The 7,821-nt window shown below is 43.2% G+C and overlaps 1 protein-coding gene across 4 annotated transcripts in view; it reads left to right on the top strand.

Moving 5' to 3' along the window:
* PLCB4 (phospholipase C, beta 4) overlaps positions 1 to 7,821 on the top strand; it is an 88,008-nt gene that overhangs the window by 6,441 nt on the left and 73,746 nt on the right. The window lies entirely within an intron of this gene.

Below are 7,821 nucleotides of genomic sequence, written 5' to 3'. Positions count from 1 at the left end.
TCGTGTAGTTCACATTATTTGAAGAGACAAAAGCAGGAAAGAAAATGCTCTATAGTTAAGGGGATCCCAGGGTACCCAGGTTCTTGTCTGTTTCCCATTGACATGGAACGGTCTCAAGAAAACAGTGGTGCTTTTTTACACGTCATCTTTCCCGAGAGGCTAAGCTTGCAGTTCACAACGCAAGTGCTGCGGCTCCACCAAGGCCTGGTACTTGGTCTGTCTGCTGAAGACTGAAAAATGTGATCCTCAGTACCGATAGCATGTGACCAGCTCGGATCCAGAGATTCAAGGGCCTTTAAAAATACACATTTTTGGCTTTTCTGTCCTGATTGTGTGTACTTATGGTGTAATATAATCTGTTCTGCCTGTGAGATAAACATTGAATAGTGATCAGTAGCATACCCCTCCTTGAAAACTGAGCATCTGTTTGCTGAACGCAGCATCACTAAACCCCTTGGCAGACCTGGTTGATTTTTCATTGCTTTGGATTCATACCTCATTAGACACTGGCAGTACTGAGTAAACTCCGTGATAGGAGAATACTTGTGTAACTTATATGGGTACACTAAATTGATTTTACTGTGTGAGTTTTCAGCAGGCTTTCAGGGAAATAACGTGCCACGGTTGTGTTTTGAAAATATTTAAGATGCAAAGAAAGGGAGATGCTGGCAGTGTTCACTTTTATACTTAACCCAGCTGTGTCTCTGATTTATTCAGAAAACAGAAACTTGGAGTTTCCAAGTTTTCTTAGCCACCTTAGTTCTGAACAAACTGTATTAGACTAATTGGTTTGTGAGGAGTGTGTTGGCTGGTTACATAGACTGTCACAGCAGGTGAGCTAAATATACTGTCTAAGAGACAGTATACTGCTTCATTAAGGGCCCAGATGCTCACCAAAAATGGTGTGTCATGCAGCAGTCACCTGTGAAAGACCTGTATTTGGGAGTCTTTCCACCAAAATACATATCCAGAACCTGTCAACAATGATGATCCACCTGACCTGATATGTTTGAGGCACAAGGGTGAAGTAGATCAAGCCAAAAGCTGTGTAGAGCTTTCTAAGTTGCCTTTGCTGGGGCTATGGGCATAGGAGAAGTAAATGAAATTTTGTAGGAGTTATCTGCACACAGAGCCATTCCTTCTGAATTCTGCCTGTTTTGTTCACGAGAAGACATCTTCCCTCTGGGACACACCAATCTCCTCTAGAAGAAGTGAGCGTTTGGGTGGCATTAAGTAGCCATGCAGCTGCTAATGGCAGTTTAATCCGTGTTCAAAAGGAATCCCCCCTTGTGAAGTGACAGAGGCAAGAGTTTGGAGAGAAAGGTGCAATGACTGTATCTTAAGATACGTGTAAGGGATGTGTCTGTCGAGGTTTCTGCTGTTTCCTCCCTGTTGCTAAGAGGAAGGCGAGCATTACCTGCTGTAGATCTTTTGTCCCTTCCTGAGATAAACCAAGGTCAGGTTTGGTTGGCACCTGATTGCAATACTTTAAAAAAGAGAAATTTAGTGACAGATCCAAATGCAAAATCCCAGAACCTTTCTGCCCAGAAAGAGGTCAGAAAGTTATTCTGCTTCTGGAGATAGTAATTTACAATTGGAAAAGTAGTAACTGTTACTGACTGAAGGCTGGGTTATAGTGGCACGGAGTATCCGTGACAAAGAAGAAAATTAATGCCAGTTCCTGGCTTCTGCAGGCTACGTATGTAAGGAAGCAGATTCTGCCAGATGCCACAGGATAGGGTGGCAGTGTGGGGATAGTCCGTAGGGATGCCCCAGGCGGGCATGCGCAGAGCGGCTCGGGGCAGCGGTGAACCCTCCGCTCCAGGCAGGGCTCATCGCAGGCTGTCCGTTGTGGTCTGTCATCATCTCGGCACTGGGGCAGTCCCACGTTCCCCTGCCTCTTGTGGCTGTGTGCTCAGCAGGTCTGGCCAAGTCATCGCTGAGCTCCAAGTGCAGCTATTCCAACAAGAGTGTGTTTATTATCTCTCCACTTGTCTCCAAGCTCCAACTCCGGTATTTACATTCTATCTACTTAAATTTTATTGGTGTTTTCAGCTGAGAAATTGGTTTTCATTTCCACTCTTAAAACAACCACAAAATAGAGTGTACACTGTCTCTGACTGCAAGCAGCTGTCCTGGTCCACTCTTAAAGCAGCTCCACTGTGGTAGTAGAGAGTGATAGTAAAAGGTGGAATTCAAAACCTCATGTTTGGCATCCCAGCTAAATCAGGTTATATAAATTGCTGTGAGCTAAAATGAGAACACAAACATATGTTAGAGGTGTCGAGTGTATGTGTGTATTTTTCTTTACTTCCCAGATGGATTTTCTGTGACTTAGTAATCTGATAATCTGCTTTGTTCGATCTAGGACATTCGAAAAAAGTCCAGTGAGTATTTGGGGGCAAAGTTCCGTAGTACAAAAGCAATGTAGTGCTGATGCGAGGCCTCAGTGCGTGGCATGTAGGTTGCCTATCCGGAGCTGGCTCGAGTCCAGCAAAGCTGTTGTAGCTCAGCAACCCAAAATCTTGACGACTTGTTGTCTTTGCTCATCCGCTTCGGCAGTGCACTAAGGAGATTGACCGTAGTCAGCTCTTTTTTACATTAATTAATATTACTGCATGTGGGGGGTGAATTTGTGCTGACAGTTGTCCTTTCCCGGAGGCAGCGGTGGTGTTGTGAACGCCCATCTCTCCAGCCTTTGCCTGGCTCATAGAAAGTACTGTTCCTACTGCCCTGCTGGCAGAGGGCTTCAGGAACACTCCTAATGCACTTCAAGGGAAAGGGATAGCGTTAAACTCATGTCACCTGTTTAGGTGAAGCTGACACCAGTGTTTAAGATAACCTGGCTCTCGAAGTGCTGAGGCACACCACTTGCTGGCGGTAGGTGGGGATGGGAGCAGCCACAAGGGAGACAGGGTGGGAAGGAGAGCAGCGGAGTCTTTTGCACTGACGTAGCTGGCTTTGATAGAAAATAGTATTTTCTACAGGAGTGTTACTAAGACAATCAATCACACATTGATGGCTAACGTGCTGAAATGGTTTATTAGTACTCATGTGCTGACAAACAGCACAAAGGTAAGTGCAGCCTTTATCATACAGCTAGTAATGTCATGGCATTGAAGGTCACTGCAGTGGAAAGCATTTCGTTTTGATATTCTTAAACTTCTCAGCTTTTCAGCTGGAATAGTATTTTTCATTTTTAGATATATTTCAGTCCGTTTAAAATGGTTAAGCGGATCACCGTGGTTTTGGTAAGATGAAGTGCATCAGCATGGTAGTTTTTTGCTGTTTTTATTAGATGGCTTTTTGACTTACAAAACAGTTCTGTTTCAGTTGACCATAATTTTTTTTTTCCATGAAACAGGCTATTAAATATTTGCCCAAATCATATTGTTAGGAGGGCAGCTAGAAGGTAGCAGAAGATTCCCACAGGAATATCCCAGTGCCACATTCCAGAAAAGTTCTGATTTGCCATAGCTTTCAGTTTGGTTTTTCGTTTCAAAGCAAAACTCTCCAGGAAACCTGCAGGACATACTTGACCAGAACTCTAGAAGGCTAGTGCTGTTCTCTGTGTCTCGTTATGTTAGTATATGCCTTCTGTCTCACAGCCTGTGTGATAAACCTTTCGGAACTGTGACTGTCTCAAATACGTGACTACTGCTGACATGTTCAGGTAGCCCTGTGCCAAGTGTGTAATACCATGTTCTCTAGAGACATCTTCATATCGTAGCCAGCTTGTAGTGAAGTGTCAGTGATTTCAGTGTACTTGCTTTTCTTCTTTCTCGTGTTCTTTCTTGGCCACGCCACTGCTGAATTATCAGGAAATGAACAACTTCAGCCCTGGTTCCTTGTAGCCAGAAGGTCGATTTCACGGTGTGAGGCTCCGCTGTGTTTGATTCAGTTTGTATACAAGAGCAGCCAAAGAGGGTTTTCCAGCTGCTTTCAGAGTAGATGCCTCCAGTGCTGGAAAAGTCATTCTTGGGTCAAAAGCCTTGTGAGGGGTGGCAGCAGTGTGGACACATTCCGCAACTCCCCGATGCAGAGTGTGTGAGCCGCAGCTTTCCTGATGAAACCCCTGGAAGTCACAAGAGTCCCTTTTATCTCCGTAGCGGAATTTTCACAGCAATATCCTCTACGTCTGTGCTGCAGTTGGTCAAGTAGCAGGTAGATTGTACACCATCACTGTTCTAGTCTCCTTGCTTTTGTTGTACTTTAGAGGAACTGTACTCTCCATAGAACAGGAGTTACATCTGAGATATTTGCGTTGGGAGAAGAGGGACATCTACTGGTCACAGCACTGCTGAATGAGGGCGAGGTACCAGGGAGTCCTGCCAGGCCAGGTCTGGCTTGGTAAGAGTTGGGCGGTGTGGTTCTGTTCTCCGTGGGTTTCTTGAACCTTCAAGCTGTCAAGTCCTTGACTATGACACAGGCACAGAAGAGGCACAGAACGTCAAAATCAAAATGCCTTCTGGCCAACCCAGCTTTCCCAATGCTTGGATTAAGTAGAGTGCAGCTGTGGGAAGACTGCACTGAAAAAGTGACGGTAAAATCTCAAGAGGTCTGGATAAAACTGACCTCATCTGTAAATAAGCTGTGGATGACCCCATCTAAAATTTCATGAGCTGTAGGTTACAATGATTTTTAGCCTTTTGCAATTTTTGCCCTTTTTAACCCTCCTAAATGAAAGATTGATGGCTAAAAGAGAGCCGAGAGGTCAAATTTATCAGTGTGCCCTGCCACTGCTGCCTGTGTTTCACCCATGAGCCCCAGCTAACGCAAGGTCACTAAGTGCCTCAGAAGCATTTGAGTACCTCAGGAGAAGCTGAGAGAGTGCTTCTTTGATCAATTTTTCTTGCACCTTCTCCTTATACAGATATTTGACAATGTTGGATCTTGTTAGGGAAAAATAAATCTGCTTATTCCAGCATGCAGTGTACTTCGATTTTGACCTCTTGTGTCAGCCTGAGGATCTATGTTGAGGGTGTTCTTGTCTCTGTCTATCTTTTCATCAGTGTTGTTTCTCTGGCATTAGGTAGCAGGGCCCAGATTCCTCTTTTACATGAATCTGGAATAACTCTTAGTACTTAGAAAACCGTTCAGTTACATTGACAGATTAAAGGTACTGAGCCGTATTTTGAAAATCAGAAAATATTTAGCACTACCATCAGTATCAGTGAGAATCAAATGGATCCTGTATTTCTGTCAAAAACATTTTGTAACTCCACTTCCTGCAAGACCGAAGTGAAATGTTTCCTATCTGCCTCATTTCAGAATTTCGTCTCATTACAGGACTTTCCTTCTCTGAAGAGGCAGTGATTTGGAAGTGCTGAGCACGAATGAAGGGAGTTGAGTACCTTTATCCCTGTTTACTTAGGCAGGTTTACAGGTCTTCCGGCTTCACCTGTACCATAAGGAGTGCCGTTACAGCAATATTCTTTGTAGCACATTATCTGAGAAGAATCTGAGCTCTTTCATCCTTCCCACAAGGTCATCAGACAAGTGCACATTAAATCTGGGAATGGTTTGTTGTCAGGAAAGCAGTATATTGCCAGCTTGACATTTGTCAGAGTGTTCAGGCTTCAGATATTTTGTGAATATCAGTGCACTGGATCACAGTGCCTTAAAAAGGATTATGAAGGTAGTTGTTATTTGGAGACTATCCTGGCTCAGAAGGACAGAGATTGAATGTGTTGCACTGAGCCTGTATATTTTTTTCATCTTTACATCATTTTGCTTCTATATTCACAATCCAGAAGCATTTTTCTTTTCCCTCAACTCTCTTATTCCTAGTTAATTTGGAGCCAGCTGGTAACCGCGGGGAATATCTGATGAAACACTCCAGAAACTGCTTTCGCCCCAAACTGAAGTACAAACAGCCAGATGCTACATTGAAGTGCAGCTGTGTGGTGCGGAACAGATGGGCAAATGCGTCCTTCAAACTGCCATGTCTTGCCCAAGGGACATCATGCCAATGTACAGATGATTCATAGATGGACGGAGGCTCTTGGTTGATCCTGTGCTTGGTGCCAGCAGAGATGTGATGCTTTTGTGGCTTATTAGTGTTTGGCTCTAGGTCTGTGCTCTTTCGGTGTAAGAGAATGCAGTTCCTGATTTGGCATCTCCATCAGGAAAGGGCATTATCACTGCAAAAAGATCAGGGAGCCCTCTAAAGTGGGAATCATGAGGAGAACTCCTGCAAAGAAGTTACTTGGTGAGTGGTCAGCATGTTGCTTTCTCTCTATACTTGTTTCTGGTTTGGGGTTTTTCTCGCAGTGTTCCTTTTTGGCAGCTGTTTTTGCTGTACGGAAGTAACTTCTAAACTGAGTAGTGAGTAACTTTACTAGTGGGTGTTAGATTTTGTTCTGTCTGGTGTAGTTGCAATCCGTTGCCTTCTGGTCAGAATGGATTTCTGTGTGTTTATTTCCTATTGAAATGGTGACATTGCCCGTGCTGCTTCAGTGGCGTTTTTTAGCAGGAAAAAAATGGAGTTTTGAAAGACTGAAGCTTAGTCACAACATGTATTTTGCACAATTTCATTTTGCAAGAGTTTTTTGTTTGCAGTGCATGTGCTATTTTACTCTATAGGTCAGTGGTGAAAGGCTGAGGAGGTTTGGAGGGACTACAGACCAATCCAGGTCATGCGAGGATAAATTTTTGAATAGCTGTGGCAGTGTTAATGCAGCTGTAACGTTACATTTTGCTGTTTAAGAAAAAAGCAACCAAAACCCAAACAAAACATAGAAACCCAAAAGTAGATAGTTGATGATGGTGGAATGATGATAATTGAATTTTGACAGTTCTAGAAGATTGAAATATCCGTAAGACTTGTTCAGGCATTTATCCTGAAATTATCGCAAGCACTATTCCTGTATCATCTTAGGCAAGGGAACATTTGTGGGAAAAGATAAGTGTTGCCTAAGTCTGTCGATGGCTTCCAGTTATGTCAATTCTGATAAATAATATGATCTCTCCCCATGAACCTTGATTTCTTTGTATCCCTGGGCAGTACGTCCGTACTATGACAACTACTCATCTTGTTCATGCAGTTGGGAAGAGAGAAGTGGGAGGGTGGACTGTAAGACTTACCCCCCCAGGAAGGTGGGTTGTTGTCAAGCGCAAAACACACCGAAGACAACCCCAAATGCTGGCTTTTCTTAAAAGTCAGACTTCTATTTCCAAATGATTCTCAGTTACACACTTATTCTATTCGCGTGCCTATTTTATGCAGCACTTTTTAAGAGGGTAATTTGAAGAGGAACATTTAAATACTAATAAATGTCTGAATGGCTACTTTTCCTAAAGCAAAGGTCCATTTTTAAAGGCGTCTGATGAACAATTTCTTGTTTAGAAAGAAGTTTATGATGTGGTTGTAACATGTCACGAGTACAAGGGTCTGCTTTAGTGCCAAACTGACACCTTAGACCTTGGCTTAGCCCGTAGGGTTTTACTGCCTGCAGTTTACAATATGCCATTTTCCAAAGGCATTAGTATTCCTCCTATATAAATGTTGATTTTTTTCATCTGTTTTGCAGATGTACAGCACTCATTCATGAAAAGGAAAATACACTCATCTGCATCTATTTATAAGTGTCAAATTCTGGATCCTGCCCAAGTCAGTTCAAGCTGCACGCACAGAACTTGTCCGGAAGCAGGAGCTTCTTTATTCATAAGGCTAATGTTAAGCCGTGGACTAAATCCCGTCTCAGTTCCGCCAGTGTAAATTATCTGTTGAGTAATCCTAGTGTTACAATGGCATAATTGAGATCAAACTTGGCTTGTAGTGCTGTCATTTTTTTTCCTCTTCCTATAGCTTTATCCTGC

The sequence above is a fragment of the Buceros rhinoceros genome, unplaced genomic scaffold (genome assembly GCF_000710305.1).
Source record: "Buceros rhinoceros silvestris isolate BGI_N320 unplaced genomic scaffold, ASM71030v1 scaffold2619, whole genome shotgun sequence".
Taxonomy (NCBI): domain Eukaryota; kingdom Metazoa; phylum Chordata; class Aves; order Bucerotiformes; family Bucerotidae; genus Buceros; species Buceros rhinoceros.
This window is presented reverse-complemented; position numbering and strand designations above follow the sequence as displayed.